Source organism: Eleutherodactylus coqui, chromosome 6 (genome assembly GCF_035609145.1).
Source record: "Eleutherodactylus coqui strain aEleCoq1 chromosome 6, aEleCoq1.hap1, whole genome shotgun sequence".
Classification (NCBI taxonomy): Eukaryota; Metazoa; Chordata; class Amphibia; order Anura; family Eleutherodactylidae; genus Eleutherodactylus; species Eleutherodactylus coqui.
The window spans coordinates 214526380-214545790 of NC_089842.1; the positions used below are offsets into that span (position 1 = coordinate 214526380).

Sequence of the window (19411 nt, forward strand, 5' to 3'; positions counted from 1 at the left end):
AATGCTCTCAGCCATTTAAATGGCTGATAGCTTCAGGAGTTCCAAATGTTCTCTCTATGCACAAATGCACGGAGAGATAGAAAAGGCTGCACATTTTTATTGCACAACCGCATTGTGCACGAGCGCCAAATACGTGCGTGTGAACGAACCCACTGGGGAGAGGATGGAGGGGGAAAGAAACAATGGGTTCTATTTTCAGCATATTGTGTGCACAAATATGGTTGTGCAACTCTGGTTTAGGCTACGGATGAGTACTGTGAACAGTCTGCATCAGGCGGGCAGGGAAGTGGTTCAGCCATTTTTGTTCCTTCAGGCCCCGAAGGTGACAGCAGACTGTAGCCGGGCCAGCAGAGATCTTGTGTCGTCATCCAACCTCGCAATATCATTGGGGTCAATGGGGGTGAAGGGTGAGCAGCAAGGAGCAGCGACCACAAGCCATACAGAGCAAAACTCCAACCTTGGGGACACAGCCAGCGGGGGCCACGCACCGCCCAACCCCGGGGACACAGCCGGCGGGGGCCACGCACCGCCCCGGGGACGCAGCCACCGGGGCCACACAACGCACCACCTCGGGGACGCAGCTGTAGAGCTATGCACCGCACCACCCCAGTATTTCTGTTTCGGTGGTTTAGTTGAATAATATCACATAGCCCTTATCAGCTGACCACAAACTGTAGTTGTCTGGGCCATATGACACATCTGCTTGTATCGGTCAGTAATGCGAGGGGCTCACCGATTACCTCCAAGATGGCTGACTGTTTCCCACCCAACTTCCTAGACACATAATGCCCCACAAGCAGCTGTACTGACACCAGGCCGTCTCTTCATACACTGCTGCCAATGAGAAAGCAGTCTAATAAGCCGAGCACGGAGCCCACTCATAGTCCGTGAAGCCTCTTGTCCGGCACCTCAGCTCGCAGCCGCCTTTCACGCTTCCCCCCTCAGTGCAGAGAGCTCACTGCGCGGGAAAGGAGCCGATCACGTGGGGCTCATGGAGCAGGAAACCCGCCGTCCTCCTTCCAGAACATTCCTGCACTTCATCGGGGCTCCAACCGGAAGTGGTGGGCGGGACATAGGTTTTATAGATTCGGGGGGAGAGAGAGAGAAAGACACAGCAGGCAGCTTTCAGAGTTCGGCCCGCGCGCATCCAGTCAGCAGAGGCCGACCGCGCGGCGGGAGGATGCGGCTCGTGAGGTAACTTCATCCGTGGAGGCCCGTCAGGCTGGCAGCTCCTGTAGCGGCAGCTCAGCGCTGACAGGGGGGACGCGGCCGGCTCCTGTGAGGGGCGCTAGTATTCCCTCATGGTTAGCGCTCTCATGCAGTTGTGGCTCTTCCCCCAGGGGGCGCCCTCCTGTGTATTGTGTGCTGTAGTGTGTATGATATGGCGTTAGATGTAATCCCCCTCTGTGTTGTGCTGCTCGCAGTTCTCACGGCCTCTCCAGGACCCGGCATGTTGTGGTGTATTGTCTGCACTGCAGCCCTGTTTCCCATGGTGGCATATAAACCTCTGGGCACAATTATTGTGGCATTTATACACCATGCCGCCGGGTGACAGCGGGAAACCAGGAAGACCGTGCAGGACGGCATGTGTGAGATATGCAGTATGTGGCGGTATGGCGGTCACACTGGTAATCCTGTGTGAGGAGGTAACTGGCTGGATCACGCTGTGCGCTGACACCTGTCACTTTACATGGGGCTGCCGAGGTAGCCGCACCGCCCGTCCATCAGCCACACTGAAGCTGATTCGTGGCCAGCCACAATGGTGTCCCTGCGGGGGAGGGGCGACCCCTGAAGTGCCGGGCAGAGGGGGACATCGGAGTCCTGTTCTCTAGATCGGTGGGCTCTGAGCAGTGAGACCCCCAATCAGCAGGTCGCCCCCTTATACACCCAGCGATTTCCCGCACGCTCGTGTGAATGAGCCTTAAAGGGCATCACAATGCTGAGACTATTAGGCAGAAATTCTGGTATTTTGGGGCTGTAAAACAAGTGTACCTTCACATGTAAATGAGCAGCGGCTTTACTGTGTGGAGTGTGTAAGACCCGGTAACAACCGCTACATGGCTCTATTTGTGCCTCCGGGGACAGCGGACAGAATGTGAGCGCAAAACAGACAGCGGCGTGCACCGTCTTGGTGCGTATTACACACATACTCTCCGTGTGAGGCGCTCCCAGCTTGTGGGGGATCCGGGGGCCACTGCAATGCCCTGCCGTCACACCTGCAGTAATTTTAGGGGAAGGGCTTTAAATCGAAGCCTAAAAAATCATCCCTAGCTGTAGTAAAAAGTAAAATCTATACTGGCCTGTCTTCTCCCCGCACGGCTGTGAAGCTTTTCAGCAGGCAGGGACTTAAAATCCCCGCTGCTGAAAGGGCTGCGTCTGATTGGCTGAGTGCTCAGCCAATCACACGCAGTGCTCAGCCATTCATTGAACAGCTGAGCGATGCCTTTGATTGGTCACAGTGCTCAGCCAATCACAGGCAGCGCTCAGCCATTTATTGAACAGCTGAGCGATGCCTATGATTGGTCACAGTGCTCAGCCAATCACAGGCAGCGCTCTACCATTTATTAAATTCAATGCTTGCTGGAGGCAGGACATTTAAGCCCCAGATCCAGAAAGCAATTCTCTGTCAGCGTAGAGGAGGGAGTGACAGCCTGCAGACCATTGGGAAGATGACACGCCGGCGACAGGTGAGTATAGAAACTCCCGCTCCCCCCCGAGCCTTAGCTTGTGAGTTTTTGACTTGCAAGCAGGCTCGTATCCCGAATTTTTGCTCGGAAATTGGAGCAAAAATTAGGGCTCATGTCCACGGGGAAAAGAAGAATTAAAATCCGCAGCGGATTTTAACTCTTCTCCCGCGCGCGGATCCGCACCCCATAGGGATGCATTGACCACCCGCGGGTAGATAAATACCCGCGGATCGTCAATAAAAGTGATTTAAAAAAAAATGGAGCATGAAAAAATCTGGACCATGCTCCATTTTCATGCGGGTCTCCCGCGGGGACGGCTCCCGCGGGCTTCTATTGAAGCCTATGGAAGCCGTCCGGATCTGCGGGACACAAAAATCACATTTTACTTACCCGCTCCGGTTCTTCTCTTCGGCGCCGCGCCATCCTCTCTCAGCCGCGGCCGGATCATTTTGCTTCGGCCCGGCGCATGCGCGGGGCACGTCACCGACGTCATCGTGCACATCCGCCGAGCCGAAGAATGAAGATCCGGCCGCGACGAGAGAAGATGACGCCGCCGCGAAGAGAAGAAACGGAGCGGATGGGAGGTGAGTTTATTGTCATTTATTTGTATTTTCAGCGCTCATGTCCGCGGGGCAGGAGGGACCCGCTGCAGATTCTACATGTAGAATCCGTAGCGGGCCCGATTTTCCCCGTGGACATGAGGCCTTAGGGAAAGAGCCTGCTCGCACGTGAAAAACTCTCCAGCCAAGGCACTCGTAACCCGAGGTACCGCTGTATAGGTAAATATGGCCGCTGGCCGGGATTTATGGTGGAAACAATGTACAAAACCGCAGCGGGAAAACTGCTTATGTTGTTGCCGCAGTTTTGATGCGGTTTTAGTTTTCACCACAATTGCATCAAAGCCGTAGCAAAAACGTGGGCAGTTTGGTCAATGTTGTTTTTTACTGAACTCCAACCGCCCCGTGTGAATACAGCCTAAAGTATCTTGGGAAGTAACTTGAGATATAAAGGTAGGAGGGAAAGCGCCATCTAAAGGTAGCGGACGCACCATATGTGTGAAGGCCTTGTTCTCGGAGGACTGGGGATGCTCAGAGGAGATTGTAATATCTCAACACTGAATGTTCTGAAATAAGGATGCTATTGGGGAACCCCTGTATGGGGGAAACATTGTGAATGGGACGCAATGCTAGATTGGTGCCACTGCCTCTGTAATCTCAGCATTGGGGTCCTGACTTGCTATTGACTGTGTTGACCGAGACTCTATATAAAAATACAAGTGCAGATATGATATATGTAATATGTTCATGGGCAGAAGAAACAAGGGGGCATATCCGTATTGCTTAAAGGGGTTGTCCCGCGGCAGCAAGTGGGTCTATACACTTCTGTATGGCCATAATAATGCACTTTGTAATATACATTGTGCATTAATTATGAGCCATACAGAAGTTATAATAAGTTTTATACTTACCTGCTCCGTTGCTGGCGTCCTCGTCTCCATGGTGCCGACTAATTTTCGCCCTCCAATGGCCAAATTAGCCGCGCTTGCGCAGTCCGGGTCTTCTGCAGTCTTCTATGGAGCCGCTCGTGCAGAATGCAGGCTCCGTGTAGCTCCGCCCCGTCACGTGCCGATTCCAGCCAATCAGGAGGCTGGAATCGGCAATGGACCGCACAGAAGAGCTGCGGTCCACGGAGACAGAGGATCCCGGCGGCCATCTTCAGCGGTAAGTATAGAAGTCACCGGAGCACGGGGATTAAGGTAAGCGCTCCGGTAAGCTTTCTTTACCTCCCTGCATCGGGGTTGTCTCGCGTAAAAAAACCCGTTTCGGCGCGGGACAACCCCTTTAAGCGTAGAGATGAGCGAGCATACTCACTAAGTACCTGCCCAGGACTGATGGGCGCTGAGCAGTCGGAGAGTTGCAGGGTTTTTACCTTGACTCAGGGATTGCTTGGATTCTAACATGTTGGTAATAGGAATCTCTTAAGTGTCTCAAAGGTGTTTGAGCTCTCTAGAGACGTTCATTCTCCATAAATAAGGTCATTATTTTTTGCCCCTACTGAAGACTTATAGGATATCCATTGGATAGCGGCGATCACGGAGCCCGGCAACATCTCCTGCCTCCCGGCTACCTTCAGTAGCCGGAAAACAGGAGATTTCAAATGCCCCATGGCGATCTGGTTATCTGCACATGCATCACCATTTTAACTAAGGCGCACATGCGCAGAAGACGCCGGAGGGTCCGCTCCCGCCCAGATCGTCGCCGGACATCACGCAGGATGGAGGTGAGTAGTTTTAGCCTCCCTCGTGGGTACATTCTGTGAGGGGAGCTGAAACTTTAACTTTTTATTTACCTTATTGCGATCGGCGCCATCCATCGGATAGCACCGATCGCATTGCTGGGTGGGGTCTCCCCGTGGGCCCTCATGATTGCTCCATGTTGTCAGCTACCCCCTGGAACCGACAACATGGAGCTGTCACGTCCACAGCCCATGGGGCTTTAATCCTCAGAAGATGCATGTTTTTACGTCCTCTGGGATTAAAGCCCACTTAGCTAGGATGTAAAAACACTATGGGGCCGTCACTAAGGGGTAAAAGCATGCAGATTTGTTTTGCTGACCTTTTAGCACAGAAAACAAGTCGCAGCATGCTCCATTGCAGTGCGGTTCCCAGGGTAAAGCAGGAGTTTAAAAAAAATCTCCACTGCACATGTGCGATGGCCGGCGCTCCTGCACACATCTGCAGTGAAGAAAATTGAAGATCCGGACAGACACACAGAAGACCCGAACGGGTAAGCAGGGTCGGATTCCGCTCCGAGGACATGAGGCCTAATGTGTTCCGGAAAAAGTAAGGGTGCTAAAATGAGGCTGCGGGAGATAAGCTACAGAGTTTTCCAGTCACGAATTAGCAAGAAGTTTGCAGTCACAAAGGGGGACAAACGTAGTACATTTACTTGTTATCAGGAATATGTTACACTTATAAAAGAAACAAAAAATACACCAAAACCAAACCAACTGAAAGGACTGACCACCTGCCAGAACATAATCCAGGCGGAGCTCAGAGAGATGGCATGGCATGGAGCGCCAGAGATGCGGGCAGATTGTCAGACGATAAATGTTTCATCCTGTAAGAATGACAAACAGACGTTAGTGTGATGTTATCTGCGTATCCAGTCATACACCGACTACTGCACTGCTATATGAACGTGCTAGAGATAAAGATCACTAATTAGAATCCATTTATGGGAACGTTCACACCTAGTGGAAAGTCTGCATCATTTCCGTATCATTCTTGGTGCAGATCTGCAGCGGACTTTACCCCTTCTATGGAAAGGGTGAAATCCGCACCGTTTCCGTAACGTTGGTGTAAATCTGCAGCTGCGTCTGAACGCACCCTATGGAATATTTTTGTTAAAGGGAAAAAAATAATTCTCTTTTAACCCCTTAATGATGCAGCGCCTTTTTTTTCTACTTTTGTTTTTTCTTCCCCCCTTTTAAAAAATTGTATCTCCCTTATTTGTCCATGTATGAGGGCTTGTTTTTTGCGGGACGAGTTGTATTTTTCAATGGTGCTATTTAATGTACCTTATAAGGTACTGAAAAATGTTTAAAAAATTCTAAGTGGAGTAAAATTAAAAAAAAACAAACAAAAAAACCCACGTCATTCCGCCATCTTTCAGTGCATCCTGTTTCTAGCTACAACAAAAATGACACAATAACCTTATTCTATGAGTCACTACTATTATTATTATACCAAACTTTTATAGTGTTTTTTTGCTGTACTACTAAGAAAAAAATACAAGACATTTAATTTTTTAGAATTATTCTCTGCTGCAAAAACGCTTTTATTTTTCCATCGACATAGTTGAGTATGGGCTCATTTCTGGCGAGACATCCTGTAGTTTATGTTCGTACCATTTTGGAATACATAAGACTTTTTGATCGCTTTTTTATTGCATTTTTTCTGGGAGATGGTGACTGAAAGTGCATTTCTGATGTCCTTTTTTTTTTTCCGGACGAAGTTCACCGTGTGCTGTAAATAATGCGCTGTAAATAGATCAGACTTTTAGGCCTCATGTCCACAGCGAAAATCAGGCCTGCTACGGATTCTACATGTAGAATCCGTAGCGGGTCCCTCCTGCCCCGCGGACATGAGCGCTTAAAATAAGAATTTAAAAGAATCTACCTATCCGTAGCGGGCGGGGAAAGTCTGCTGTTCCTCACGGCCGGATCTTCATTTTCGGCCGGCGGATGAATTCGTCACGCCGGCGGCACGTCGCCGGCACGTCGTCGACGTGCCGCGCGCTTGCGCCGGGCACATCCGCCGAGCCGAAGCAAGAAAGATCCGGCCGTGAGGAATAGAAGACCTTCCCGGTCCGCTCCGGATGGGTAAATACTTTTAAATTCCTATTTTAGGTCTCCCGCGGATCCGGACGGCTTCCATAGGCTTCAATAGAAGCCCGCGGGAGCCGTCCCCGCGGGAGACCCGCACGAAAATGGAGCATGGTCCAGATTTTTTCATGCTCCATTTTTTAAAAAAATCCCTTTTATTGACCATCCGCGGGTATTTATCTACCCGCGGGTGGTCAATGCATCCCTATGGGATGCGGATCCGCGCGCGGGAGATCCGCTGCGGATCTTAAATCATATTTTGCCCGTGGACATGAGGCCTTACAGACGCAGCGATACCAATTATGTATTTTTGTTTTATGATTTAGATTTTATTATAGATATGGCAAAGGAGGGTGATTTAAATTTTTATTATAATTTTTTTTTTTTACACAATTAGTAAAACTTTATTGATCTGATTTTAACTTTTTTTTTTTTAGGACCACAACTTGATCGCTCCTGCCATGGCATTACATCATACTGCAATCTGACAGGCAGCCTATCAATCCATCCCTGGCTGCCACCAGCACAGCTTCCTGCAATCTCACACGGGGCGTTAAAGGGTTAAAAACCGCGATTGGCTGTGCTGCTGATTGCAGCTATTGCCCGCGGGTGTCAGCTGTAGTAAACAGCAGGCGCCCCACGATCTCTCTTCATAATACCCCAATGCTGCATGATGTAAATGTACGTCATATAGAGGGAAGGGGTTAGGGACTGTCACCTTTTTTTCCCCCATTTTTGTTTTTTCCTCCCCAATTTTAAAAAATCATAACTCTTTTATTTTAAATTCCGCCATCTTTGATTGCGTCTTCTTTCTACGGTGTAAACATTGCAACAAAAATGACCTGATAACTTTATTTTAAGGGTCAGTACGATTACTAGGATACCAAATTTACCAAGTTTTTGTTGTTGTATTGCTTTTATTAATAAATTTTTAAAATTACTATCTGCTGCCATTTTCTGACAGCTATAACTTTTTAGTTTTTCCGTTGACATTGTTATGCTACATCTCATAGTCTGCGAGATGTCCTGTAGTTTTCGTTGGTACCATTCTGGAGTACATATGACTTTTTATTACATTTTTTCTTGGAGACGAAGTGACCATAAAAGTGCAATTCTGGCGTTCTTTATTTTTTTTCTGACGACGTTCACCATGCGGAGTATATAATGTTTTACATTGATAGATCGGACTTTTGCAGGCACAGCGATACGAAACATGTATTCTTGTTTTATTATTTCGATTCTTTTATTATAAAATAGCAAAAGGATTTTTTTTACTTTTATTACCGTTTTTTTTTTTTTCATAATTAGTAAAACTTTTTTAAAATGACATTTTTTTTTTTTTAAGTCCCCCGAGGGAACAAGAACTAGTGATGTTTTGATTGCTCCTGCAGTATGATGTACTGTCATAGCATAACATCATACCGCATTCTAAGGCCTTAGTCACACGGGCGTTTTTTCGCGCGGTTTGCGGATCGCATGACGGATGCGCATCCGCAAATCGCGTGACCGATGCCCAAAAATCGCCCGAAAAGCTGCTCCTAGCCGCGTTTCATTAGAAACAGGCTGGAGCTGTCCAGCGCATTGCATTCAATGGAGCCGGCAATACAGCCGGCTCCATGAAAGCAATGTGCTGTGGGCGAGCGCGGGATGAATTGTCGGGAAGGGCTTAAATATATAAGCCCTTCCCTGCAATTCATCCAGAAATGTGTTAAAATAAAAAAAATATATATACTTACCTTGTCCCGGCAGATGGAGTTCAGCACGGCCGGCCTGCAGTGGGTGTGAGTCAGACCTGCCCCTGAATGGCTCAGCCTGAGCCAATTCATGAATGGGTGTGAGTGAGACCTGCCTCTGATTGGCTCAGCGCTGAGCCAATCAGGGGCAGCTTTGAGTCACACCCCCTTCACACCCACTGCAGGCTGGCCGTGCTGAACTCCGACTCCTGGGACAAGGTGAGTATATATATATATATTTTTTATTTTAACACATTTCTGGATGAATTGCAGGGAAGGGCTTATATATTTAAGCCCTTTCCGACAATTCATCCAGCGCTGTCCGGCAGCCCATTGCTTTCAATGGAGCCGGCTGTATTGCCAGCTCCATTGAATTCAATGGGCAAACATCGTTCTTCTCTGCCACAGCTGTTACAGCTGTGGCAGAGAAGAATGATTTGTCTTCTATATGTTCTCAATGGGGTCGGCGCTGCTGCCGCCGGCCCCATTGAGCGCATATAGAGAAGAGAACAGGAATCGCAGATCGCACATAGGTGCGATCTGCGATTTCTGTTCTATAATTTATCGGACGAGCGCATAAAAAGCGCTCATGTGTCCAATACCATTGCAAAGCAATGGTTTTAAAAAAAACAACAAATCGACAGACGCATGCGCAAATTGTGCGAAAAATCGCCCGTCTGACTGAGGCCTAACAGGCATCCTATCAAGCCATGCCTCAGGCATGGTTTGATAGGCATTTTGCTAATACAGTCCTGGGGCCTTCAAGAAGGCCCCAAGCTGCCATGACACCCGCACGGCCCGCTGGAACATTGGCCGATGGATGTTGCAGGCGGATGTCAGAAACAGACGGCACCTGCGCTGTATGAAAGGGAATCACCCCATGATCTCCCTCAATGGATACCCCAAACGTGGAGGACGTAATCTTACATCCTGTGGTGTTAAGGGGTTTATGTCATTTTTTGATAGTTATCAAATATATAACGGAAGACACCAAAGAATCTATACATTTCTAAAAGAATATATATGTTATTAACATTTATCATACATGTACAAAAAAGCAATCCATAAGATTTACTTTAGGCTACCTGCACATGGGCGGGCGGATATCATCCGGAGTTTCTCAGCCCAATATTGCGCTCGCTAACGTGCATTCTCACCGCGATGCCAAATGTTTTTATGGCAAAACCGCCTCCCATCACTTCAGTAAAGCAGCGATCCTCTGCCACGTCGGAGGATGAGCGGTTCCCATTGTTTTCAGTGGGATTCCTCACATTGCACACTGTGTCATGTGTTTTACTGTTCCATTGAAAGGAATGGGCGATGCGTTCCGAGGAACAGAAAAAGATACGACTTGCTGCGATCGCTCACGTATAGGACTCCATTCAAAAAAATGGGCCTCATAGTAGCGCCAGATCTGTGCGTCCTGCAGTGAGTTGTTCACAATGCGGTGCAGGAAACAATGTGCTATATTTTTGCGACCCTTGGAACGCTTCACCCACTGTTTTCAATAGAACAGGAAACTGCATTGCACGGCGTGCGAGGTGTACGTAAGTGTGATGCGAGGTTACCCATTGAAAACAATGGTAACACTTGGCGGAGGATCACTGCTCCACAGAAAGGATGGGAGACACTTTTGTCAGTAAAATGCCTCACGTTGCTGTGAAAATTCACATTGACGAGCGCAATATGGGGCCGAATTTCTCCACCTGAGATCGCACTCACCCGCGTGTAGGCAGCTAGATACGTTCTTTATTTGTAAGCGTATTCACGCCGGCCGATATACGGTGTCCCTCTCTGCAGGGGGAGAAGGTTGGAAGAGGCGGGAGCACTGCACTGAGCTCCTGCCCCCTCTCCACTATCTGCAATGAAAAGGGGCAGGATGGAGGCGGGGGCTAAGTTCCTGGAATTAGCTCCGCCCTGTCCCATCTCCCCTCATTGCAAATAGTGTGGAGGGGCGGAGAGTTGGCGGAGAGGGGGCGGGAGGTCAGAGCACTGCTCCCGGCTCTTCCAGCCTCCTCCCCCTGCAGAGAGAGACGCTGTATATCGGCCGGCGTGAATACCCGGCCGATATACGGTCGTCTGAATAAGCCCTGAGCCACAGCCATAACTGGAAGGAAAGGCGCATTCCTGATTCCGCACAAGAACGTATGCAGGACAGTCGGGCGCCACCATTGTTCTTCCTTTGCACCTCTAGGACCGTCATGCGCTCTGCTTTGGGAAGCTCTAACTGTACAGCCTTTGGCCGTATGATGTAGTATGACCACGATACACCATTAGGCCTCCTTCCCACGAACGGATTTACGCCGCGTAAATCCGCGGCAAAAATCCGCTGCGTTGCCCCCTGCTATTAGGTTCTATTGAACCTAATAGCTCAATGCTCACGATGCGTAATTCCACCGCGGAATTACGCACCGTGAAATCTCCCGTCCTCACCCGCAGCATGTTCTATTTGCTGCGGGTGTACACGCTGACGGCTTCCATTGCAGTCAATGGAAGCCGTCCGTTCACGCTATTTCCCGCTGCAACCAGCGGAAGATAGCGTGAAAAAACACTTCCCCCGCCTACCGCCGCGCGTCATGTGACGTGGTGGGCGTGTCACATGACGCGACGGCGGTGGGCGGGGAAGCGTCTTCACGCTATCTTCCGCTGGTAAGTATGGGGTCTCTGGGGGGCGCCGTGACGGGCTTCACTGCGGAATATTACGCGGCGGAGCCCGTCAGCGCTCGTGGGAAGGAGGCCTTACTGCCCAGCCAGTAGGAATCTCACTGCCAGTACTTCTGCCAAGCAGAAGAATGAAGGTGCATCGACACTACAGCGTTCCTGCGCCCGTCAGCAGCACTCTGATAGCCATATGGGCGGCCAATTATACTAAACGACCAGACAGGCAGCCACCAATATACGTGCCCTGCTCTGATATTAGGCTACAGGGGTCTATAGAGAAACAAGAGTAGAAGCATATCCGTGTATGAAGGGGTTAATACCAGACATCCCGCCTCCAGCATGCAGGAAGGGGTTAATGCTAGACGCATCCCTCGTTCAGCAGGCGTGTATGAAGGGCTCTCCACATCCAGGCACCCACAATGCACTGCGCTGCATGGTGCCCCCAATATACCGGCTATGAATGAACCGCCAGCCTCTCTGAGGAGTGCGGAGCCCATTACCTTTCCCTCTCCGTAAGGTCCTCTTACGTCACCACAACACGTGATGAAGCACCTGACCCATTACATCACGTGGTACGGTTGTCTCACGTGAACAAGGTAACGTGCCTCCTCTGGCGGCTGAGGGTAGTGCGGCTCATATGGGGACGTGAGCGGCACAGGAGGGGAGTGCCTGCGGCAGGGAACACGGTGATGTGTACTGTGGTCAGCGTTACCTGAGGGGAAGAAAGGCCTTGGACCAAGCTGATGGTAGTAAGGGCAGGCCCACTCAACTGGCAACTACAGGCGGATCCCACAGTAAATATGCACCCGGCTGCTTTTAGCCCCTCCCTCACACAGGAACGCGGGAAAGCAGCGCAATTTAAATTCCGGCACTTTGCCGCACGTTACGTTTTCACTGGCTTTCAGCAGTCCTCGTCATTGAGGAGCAGTACACGCTCAAAAATAGACCAGACACGGAAATCGCAGCAGTCTGAGGCCGTGTGAGAGGCTGCGCCTAAAGCCAAAAATATCGCCTGTGTGAGGGAGGCAGGACGCCATCCTTTGTTATCATGTTTGTTTTTTCCTCCCCCTTTTATAAAATCATAACTCCTTTGTTTATCCATCGACGTCGCTGTATGAGGGCTTGTTTTTTGCGGGACGAGTTGTATTTTTCAATGGTGTTATTTAATGTACCATATAAGGTACTGAAAAACTTTTAAAAAATTCCTAATGCAGTGAAATGGGGAAAAAATTGACATTCTGCCATCTTTCAGTGCGTCTTGTTTCTACAACATACAAAAATGACATGATAACTTTATTCTATACGATACCAAACTTGTGTAGGGTTTTTTTTTTGTTTTTTTTTTGCTGTACTACTTTTTTTTTTTTTAAATTAACCCCTTCCCGCCCCAGGGCGTAAGTTTACGTCCTGGCAGCAGGGTACTTCCTGCGACAGGGCGTAAACTTACGTCCTGGGGATAGCGCGAGATCACATATGAGGAGCTGGCTGTCAGTCATAGCCGGCGTCCCGCTGCAACAGTGGGGAGGGCATCTCCTTCCCTGCCACTTTTTAAATGCTTTTTCTCATATTAGCATAAAAAACCCCACATATTTGGTATCGTCGTGTCCATAAAGACTTGTAGAATAAATCAAACATGGTTTTTATCCTGCATGGCAAAAAGCGTTAAAAAACGCAAAAAACTGAGGCAACATGCTAATTTTTAGTATTTTGCCTCCCAAAAAACGCAATAAAAGTGATCAAAAAATCCGTATGTACCCCAAAATGGTACCAGTAAAAACTACTGCTCGTCTCGCAAAAAATAAGCCCTCACCGAGCTCCGTCCATGGAAAAATAAAAAAGTTATAGGACTTTGAATGCCGCGATTTAGAAAAAGAAAATAATTTCCAAAAAAGGGTTTTTATTGCGAAAAAGTGAAAAACAAAAAAAAAAGTTTTGGTATCGTTGTAATCGTTACGGCCCGTGGAAAAAATGTTTTGTGTCATTTATGCTGCATGATTAACGCTGGGAGCGACGCTGACAGCAGGGAGGAGGTAAGTATATGGGTTGGGGGGGGTGCTTATTACTAGGGGGGCTGTTTATTTCTGAGAGGTGGTGGCTGCCTATTACTGGGGTGGGGGGTGCTTATTACTGTGGAGGAGGCTGCCTATTACTGGGGGGGGCTGCTTATTACTGAGGAGTGGGGGCTTCCTATTACTGGGGGGGGGAGATAAATTATATGCTGCCCTATGTGTGTGCTTGGGGGGGGGGGGGGATAAATTTTTGCTGCCCTATGTGTGTGCTGGGGGGACAGGGGGAAATACATTATATACTGCTCTATGTGTGTGCTGCCAGGCTGGGGGGGGGATATATTATACTGCCCCCTTCATAACCCCGCCCCATATAACCAAAGCCCCACCCATGTCCCGCCCCACTCTGCCGGGCCTTGTAAAAATGGTCTTGCTTGAAGCCGGTCCCTAGTGCCAAAAAGGTTGGGGACCACTGCTCTAGATCATGCAAACACGTGGGCTGTGGAAGTTGGCGTCCCAAATGGTCATATATATGTTCTATTGGTGATTAATCTGATGACCCACACCCTCACTTGGATGTCCGTGCCCTCGACCCTTACCCCTACTCCTCATCATGGCGGATTAAGAATAGAGCAGGGCCCAAATTAATTAGCCGACTGTACAGCACTGACAACTATGGCTTAATTCACCGCACACAGAGACTTGTAGATAGCGGAATGCTATGCTGTGACTTGAAAAAATTAACCCGCTGTCTTGCGCTGATACCTAGGGGTAATTTACTGCTCGCAGAGATTTGTAGATAATAGAGGCTGTATGGAGTGGGAGAAGACTCTAAAGCCAGTGGATAGTGCTGGTAACTGTGGCTATCTCAACCCCACCAAGAAAAGGGTATGGTGAGACGCTCTGCACAGCGGCAGAGCTGAAATATTTTGCAGTGGCCCAGGAAATATTACAGTACTGTTTAGCGGTGAGACCTCTGTCTAATGCACTGCAGACACAGAACGGTATAACTGAAGTTGTTTGCAGTAGGCTAGGAAATGTTAGCCTGGGTTCACACAGGGCAGATTTGCTGCGGTTTTGCCGCGGATTGCCGTTGCATATCCGCACTGCAGCAAAACCGCTGCCTTTGCAGTGCAATGCAGCACAAATGAGTTTTGCAAAAAAGCTGTTCTCACAGGGCGGATTTTTTCTGCACAGCCGCAGTGCGTAAATGCAACTGCGGCGCGTTTTTCAAAGATGCAGCATGTCCACTCTTCTGTCTTTTCCGCAGCTCTTTTTTCCATAGACCTCTATGGACGCAGCAAAATCCCTACCAAAATACTCGGCAAAAACTTTTAAAAAACTGTGGAAAAGAATGCTTGCGGATTTTTCCACAGGAAAATCCGCAAGCCAAAATTAACCTTTGAAGTGGTTTTGCCGCAGAAGCATTTCTTCTGCGGCCAAACCGCAACGGAAAAACTGCGGCAAATCCGCCCTGTGTGAACCCAGCCTTAGAGTGCAGTTCCATGGTGAGAGCTGGTTGTACGGCACTGCAGGCTGAGAACGCTATTACGGAAAGACTGGGAACAGGCCTAGATGCGTAATACAAAAGTTGGTGCACTACTGCTCCCAGCCAGCCACAATTGTAAAGTACACGGATCAGATGTAGCCCTAAGAAGGACCGTTGGGGTTCTTGTACGGAGGATGAGGACTGTATAACTTTCCCTATAGAAGCAGCTCTGTCCCTAAACTCTGCGTTATGCACTGCAGGCTGAGAACGCTATAACTGCAAGGCTGGGAACAGGCCTAGATGCGTAATACAAAACTTGATGCACTACTGCTACCAGCCAGCCACAACTATAATGCACACGGTCAGATGTAGCCCTAAGAAGGACCGTTGGGGTTCTTGCACAGAGGATCAGGAGTACTGTAAAACTTTCCCTGTATAGGCAGCTCCGTCCCTAAACTCTGCGTAATACACTGCAGACTGAGAACGCTAAAGTTGAAATGGCCTGCACAGCCCGAGATGGTTAAAAAAAAAATTGGTGCACTACTGCTCCCAGCCAGCAACAACAGTAATGCAGACGATGTGGAGTAGCCCTAAGAAGGACCGTTGGGGTTCTTGACGACAGGATCCTACTCTAACACTGTCCCTATATCAGCAGCAGCACTTTCCCTAACCCCTGCCAGCATGCGTCTGAGGCGAGCCGCGGGCGGGACCAGTTTAAGTACTCGGCGGTCACCTGATTGGCCCAGCCACTCACTACTGGGGGCACGTCACAGCAGGAAGTGGTAATGCCTTCTCCGCATGTTTAATGGCTAGAAAATGGCACTAAACATGCGAGGAAGGAAATGCAATGGACTCCAGTACCGCGTGGTGATCGTCTCGAGTAACGAGCATCTCGAGTACCCTAGTTCGCTCATCTCTAAACTAGATACATCTGATATTGTTGTAATTATTCTGACAAAATAAAGTCAACATGTCATTTTAGCTGCAGGTTGTTTACCGTAACCCCCCCCCCCCTTTACAAAAAATGGCAAACCTGAGGGTTTGTTTTTCATTTCAGCTCACTTAGAAATGTTTAAAGGGGTTGTCCCGCGAAAGCAAGTGGGGGTATACACTTCTGTATGGCCATATTAATGCACTTTGTAATGTACATTGTGCATTAATTATGAGCCATACAGAAGTTATAAGAAGTTATTCACTTACCTGTTCCGTTGCTGGCGTCCTCGTCTCCATGGTGCCGTCTAATTTTCAGCGTCTAATCGCTTGCGCAGTCCGGGTCTTCTTCTTTTCTCAATGGGGCCGCTCGTGCCGGATGCCGACTCCGTTTAGCTCCGCCCCGTCACGTGCCAATTCCAGCCAATCAGGAGGCTGGAATCGGCAATGGACCGCACAGAAGAGCTGCGGTCCACCGAGGGAGAAGGTCCCGGCGGCCATCTTCAACCGGTAAGTAAGAAGTCACCGGAGCGTGGGGATTCAGGTAAGCGCTGTGCGGATTTTTTTTTAGGTCCCTGCATCGGGTTTGTCTCGTGCCGAACGGGGGGGCTGTTGAAAAAAAAAAAAACCCGTTTCGGCGTGGGACAACCCCTTTAATGCACTTTGTAATGTACATCGTGCATTAATTATGAGCCATACAGAAGTTATTCACTTACCTGCTCCGTTGCTAGCGTCCCCGTCGCCATGGTGCCGTCTAATTTCAGCGTCTAATCGCCTGATTAGACGCGCTTGCGCAGTCCTGTCTTCTCGCTGGTGAATCGGGCCGCTCGTGCCAGAGACCTGGTCCTCGTAGCTCCACCCCGTCACGTGTGCCAATTCCAGTCAATCAGGAGGCTGGAATCGGCAATGGACCGCACAGAGCCCTCGGTGCACCATGGGAGAAGACCCGCGGTGCATCGTGGGTGAAGATCCCGGCGGCCATCTTGGTAAGGTAAGTAAGAAGTCGCCGCAGCGCGGGGATTCGGGTAAGTACTAAACGTTTTTTTTTTAAACCCATGCATTGGGTTTGTCTCAAAAACCCGTTTCGGCGCGGGACAACCCCTTTAAAAGCTTTTCAGTACATTATGTGGTACATTAAATAATACAATTGAAACATACAACTTGTCCGTAAAAATCAAGCCCTCAGGTGGATATGTTGCCGGACAAATAAATAAGGTATTTTTTTTTTTTTTGTTTTTTTTTTAATGGGGAGAAAAAAAAGAAAAATGTTAAACCAAAAATTGGCCGTTAAAAAACCCCTTTAAGGACGGTCTCTTTACATATGGATGATAATCACTATCGTCCACATGTGCCACAACGCAAGAACGCAGATGAGGAGGGCATTGATGTCTATAGATGGCACAGCTGTGTAGTGTATTAACTATGTTGGCTCAGTGCCTCCCTCTAGTGTCTGCTTATTAAACTGCATTTGAAGGGATAATCCTACCCAACACATAATGTCATTGATGGCATATTATGTGACATCTGATGCTATGTGATATCCATGGATGTCTGCACCCCCCGGGTAACGGCTCAACTGTCCCTTTAGCTTTTTTCTCATAATAATGCTGGTGAATGCAGCTGCACTTCCTTTACAGCAAGGTGTGGGGATTGTAGGGGTCCCAACAGCGGACCCCTCACTAATCAGACAATGATGAGATATTCTATCAATATACCATCCGTGTGAACCTGCCTCCAATTCTGTCATATGGCACTGCTAACGTGGGCACCCCGTGGCTGGCACTGTGCAGTGCTCTGATATTGTGAACGGGGCTGTTGTTGGGGTTGAACTGTTTACTGGGACACTATGGCTGCTACTCTTCATAGGGTCACTGTCAGGCACGTGTGATCGAGCTGTTCATAGGGGCACGCAAGCTGCCTGTGTACACTGTTTATGGGGGCACTCTATCTAGCACTATTAATGGGGGCGCTCTGTCTAGCACTATTTGTGGGGACACTCTATCTGATACTATTTATGAGGGCACTCTGTGTAGCACTCGGGTGACATTCAGTATCTTGCCCTATTTATTGGGTCGCTCTCTATGGGTCACTATGAGGGCATTCTATCTGATACCATTTGGCACTATTTATGGCTTTTGCTCGTGATCAATATGTGGATTTAGATCTGTCAGTGGGCAAAATCCGCGTACTGAATGTGTGACACATTTTTTCATGGATCCGCATGAAGAAGTAACATACGACTTTTTTTTCTTGAATACACGTCAAAAAACGTGCTCGCAAATTTTTCCCACTGATGGCTGCAGCCACGTGTGGATCCACGGCAAAAACTGCAGCAGAATGGAATTCCAGGTGGAATCCACCTTGTGAACATATCCTTACTGTCCCCTCATCTCACTATGAGTCACATTCATTACTGTCCCCTCATCTCCCCATATGTTACATTCATTACCGTCCCCTCTTCTCCCCATGTGTCACATTCATTACCGTCCCCTCATCTCCCCATGTGTCACATTCATTACCGTCCCCTCTTCTCCCCATGTGTCACATTCATTACTGTCCCCTCATCTCCCCATGTGTCACATTCATTACTGTCCCCTCATCTCCCAGTATGTCCCATCCATTACTAGGGTTGCCACCCTGCTGGTAAATGACCGGCCTGGACAGTAATTACATCTAGAGGCCGGTGCGGGTAATAATTTTTTACTGGCAATTTTAATTATGAGAAAAAATGATGTTATGGCGGGGTGGCAACTTGGACAAATGTTGGGAAAAAATAAGTAGCTGATTTTGTGCACAAATATAGCCAGCACTAAGACTTGTAACTTTTGGGATCTTTGCACCACACTCCACACTTTTAGAGAAGTAAGTGGGGGCACCCACTATATTTAGTAGAATTTACACCAGAGAACTGCCTCATAGCTGGTAACGATTTCTTCTTCTGGCACATGAGCCGCCCAAGACACTTGTATTAAGTGGCATAGACCTCTTACCCTTAATGCCACAGGACGTAAAGTTACATTACTGGTTACAGTTACTGGTCTTAATAAATCAGCCCCATAGTGTTTAAACATAGAAGAAAGCCGTGTTGTGTCTCAGTCCAGCATGGAGAGGGTCCTGGAGCCGCTTGGGGAAGAGTTGGGAGGATACTCAACCCTCATTCCATCCCATGAATTACACCTGCTGCTCTGACTGACCAGGTGAGAAGAGCTGACTCTTTCTAAGTCACCCCGCTTGCCTTCTGCATATTGCGCTGTAAATGACACAGCGATAATCGCTCAGGTCGTTGTGTATAAATGGGCCTTTACAAATGTCTACTTTACTTCCATGTTCTAAAGTTTACACTTCATTTTTTTTATTCTAGTTTGGTCTGATGACGACTGGCTCAAAAGATTTTCTGGTAAAACACTGGAGGAGAGCGAACAGGCTGAGGGGACAGAAGCTCCTAAACCTGCAGCACAAGAGGTACTGGTCCTATAATAATCATAGCTCCAAGTACAGATATTAGGAGGATACAAAACC

At 48.6% G+C, this 19411-nt stretch overlaps 1 long non-coding RNA gene across 1 annotated transcript in view; it reads left to right on the forward strand.

Moving 5' to 3' along the window:
* Positions 1-1113: 1113 nt before the first annotated feature.
* Positions 1114-19411, forward strand: part of LOC136631588 (uncharacterized) — a 32409-nt gene continuing 14111 nt past the window's right edge. The window contains exons 1-2 of the long non-coding RNA XR_010793064.1: positions 1114-1194; positions 19254-19354. This is a non-coding gene — a long non-coding RNA (uncharacterized lncRNA). The remainder of the gene's footprint in view (positions 1195-19253; positions 19355-19411) is intronic.